The 3,262-nt window shown below is 39.6% G+C and overlaps 1 pseudogene across 1 annotated transcript; it reads right to left on the reverse strand.

Moving 5' to 3' along the window:
• Window positions 1-249: 249 nt before the first annotated feature.
• On the reverse strand, window positions 250-836 carry LOC308252632 (protein SPT2 homolog; annotated as a pseudogene). Its single transcript has one exon. The product of its transcript is annotated as a protein SPT2 homolog (transcript).
• Between the last annotated feature and the right edge of the window lie 2,426 nt (window positions 837-3,262).

The raw sequence follows: 3,262 nt of genomic DNA on the forward strand, positions 1-3,262 counted from the left end.
GTTGAGTCGAGACAATGGTGGCCCAAGCAATTTCCTGACCAAATAGTCTCAAAGTAAATCTTTACTAATATTTACTGACCTTTAAGATAGTCTTTCTGTTACCAGAATTGCCTGCCTAAGGGCAATATGTGTATCTAAAATTGAATAAAAGGCTAGCAGGGCCTGGGCACCAGTGAAGTCCTTGCCCTTGCATTGGACTCTCTGCCTGGCCCCCATTATTTCCACATTATTATTTCTTGTCTTGTCTCATCATTTGCCCACAGCCCTTCTCCAGATCCCAAACCCAGAACCATGCGGGACATGGACTCTCACATCATACTGCTTTTTCTCAGCCAGCCTGAGTAGGTCAGTGAAGCTCATGATGGTGGGGCACTTTAAGGGGGACCTTTAGTTTACTTTCAACTTTGGGAGGAGGTTCTTGCTCTGATGCTGCTTGATTGTATTCTAAAAATTCTTCCTCTTCTTCTATTTCATACTCTTGGTCTGTTCCCTGACTAGTGGCTTTCCATTGCCTGTCTTTTCTTTGACTTTTCCTCAACAGGAATCCCATTTAACCATGGAAATTGTCCTTTGTCCTCTTGGCCATAGCTCTTGCTTTCTTCTCATGTTTTAGCTCAATTCACTTTTTCACTACTTGTTCTTTTCTCCTTTTTTTCTCTAAGGCTTTTTGTCCGAGCACCTCCACTTTTCTTCTGAGAAAAGCTTGTATGCTGATGATTGGACACCTTAACTTTGGGGTCTTTTTTGGGAGGACCCACTGCCAAACTATACCTTTTTGGTATGCTGTTGGTTCCTTGTCCTTTAGAAGCTATCATGAGAATTTCCCTGAAATCCATGTTGACCGAACTGGATAAAATGGGCCAGCTCTCGGAGAGGAATGAAAGCACATCTTACCCAGTGGCCAGCTGCAGCCAAATGAACTGGCTGGCCGCCTCTTTCCTACCTCTACTCAGCATGACCAATTCCGGCGCTGTCCAAGGTGGTCTGCCTGCCCCCTTCCTCAAGCAGCCTATATCCTTACAAGTCCAATGCTGCGCTCCCACCTTTGAAACTTTAAATAAAAGTTTTACATCCACAAGATAAATTAGTAGATTGTTCCACATTCATTGACATAATCATTCAGTTGAGAATAAGTTACTTTAGTTTAATTGTTAAATCTCATTTCAGCCTGGCTGGTGTGACTCAGTGGATTGAGTATTCTCTCAGGCACCAAGAGGTTGCTGGTTTGATTCCTGGTCAGGGCACCTGCCAGGGTTGTGGGTTCAATCCTCAGAAGGGGGCATGCAGGAGGCTGCCAATTGAAGTGATATCTCTATCTCATCAATGTTTCAGTCTCTCTCTCCCTTTCCCTTCCTCTCTCTCTGAAAATCAGTATTACCATATATTTTTTAAAATCTTTGTTCAGGAAATGGTGATAGACATGTACTCCCAAAATGTCTGAATACTTGCTTATATGGTGAAGAAACAAAAGTTCATATTGATTTTTTTACTAACTATCATTAATCTTACTCACTTAATATCTTTTTTATTTATTTCAGAGAGGAAGAGAGAGATAACATGCATATAAATACGTATCCTTTAAAACAGTACATGAAATATATAATCGAAGAAAATGTACAATGGCAATAAAACATAAGATGCCTAGGATGATCTTAACAAAAATGTGCACAATCTGTATAAATAAAATTTTTAAATGCTACCCAATAACTGACACTTGAACAACTGGACAGTAATATCATATTCTTGGGTAAAAAAATAAAATAAAGCCATAATGATGTCAATCTCCCAATGTTGATTATAAATTTATAATGATTTGATTAAAATACCAGCAAGATTTTTAAGACCGAAACAAGCTCATTTAAGTTCACACGTTAAAATGAAAAATGTGAAAGAAAATTCTGGCCTGGACAGCATGGCTCAGTGGTTGACCCATGAATAAGGAGGTTACAGTTTGATTCCTGGTTAGGTCACATGTCCTGATTGCAGGCTTGATCTCCCTAGTGGGGAGCATGCAGGAGACAGCTGATGGAGGATTCTCTCTCATCATTGATGTTTCTCTGTCTCCCTCTCCTTTCCTCTCTGAAATTAATAGAAATATTTTTAAATAAAATGCTGAAAAAAAATGAATGGATAAAAGCTACCCAAACAAATAGAATAATGTATCTACACTAATAAAAGAGTAAGATGCAAATTGACCGTACCTTTGTGACGCTCACCAGCCAATCAGGAGTGAGTATGCAAATTAAGAAAGATGGGTTAATTTGCATACGCAGGCGCTGAGCAGCCAGGGGCGGGGTGGGACACTTGCATCATTGCCATGGCAATGATGCAGGCATTCTGCACTGCCCCAGCCACTCCGGGCCTCTGGGCAGTATGGGAAGGCGGAAAGGCGGCTCCAGGCCAGAGCAAAAAGGTGGCTCCAGAGCGAAGGCAGTGCTGGCAGCCTGGGTAAGGAAGGCCCATTCTTGCACGAATCTTCATGCATCAGGCCTCTAGTTGTGTTATAAAGCTACAGTAATTAAAAAACGTGGATAATGTCCTGTGAATAGATAAACTGATGGAACAGAAAACAAAGTCCAGTAATAGACTCAAATACATATGGAAATTTGGTAAAATAAAAATATCTCCTTAGGTCAGTGGGAAAATATGCATTATATAATAAAGAGTTTTGGAACAACTGAATGGGGAAAATATTGAACCAAAAATTAACTCACTTTACTCATAACTAATATAAAAACTGAAAGCTACTGAAAACCTAAGGGTACAAAGATATCAAAAGTGAAAGAATGGAAAAAAATATATTAAGCAAACATAAACAAAATAAAAAGTATATGATAACACAGGAGACTTGAAGGCAAAAAGCATTACTATAAATAAAGAGCACTTCATATCAATAATTTCATTTTACCAGGAATATCCAAATTCACAAGCACTTCATAACATGAAATCAAAGTACATAGAAGAGAGCTACAAGGGAAACTAGATACATCTATAATCGTAATAAATTTAACACTCCTCTCTCATTCAGAGACAGAGCATACCTCTTTCAGAACGAATAGTCTCACACCAAGACTTCAGTAAGCATGTAAAACACTTCAACAACCTGAGCAGCAAACTGCATTCAACAATCAGGTAACCCACTGTACCCAACAACCTTTCCTGCTGAAAAATAATAAAGGTATTATTCCCACATGTATACAAGTCTTTGGTTGATCTCTCCTCTTCCCCCCACTCGCCCCTGCCTTCCCTCTGAGGTTGGACG

Source organism: Plecotus auritus, assembly GCF_963455305.1.
Source record: "Plecotus auritus genome assembly, chromosome: 7".
Lineage (NCBI taxonomy): Eukaryota > Metazoa > Chordata > Mammalia > Chiroptera > Vespertilionidae > Plecotus > Plecotus auritus.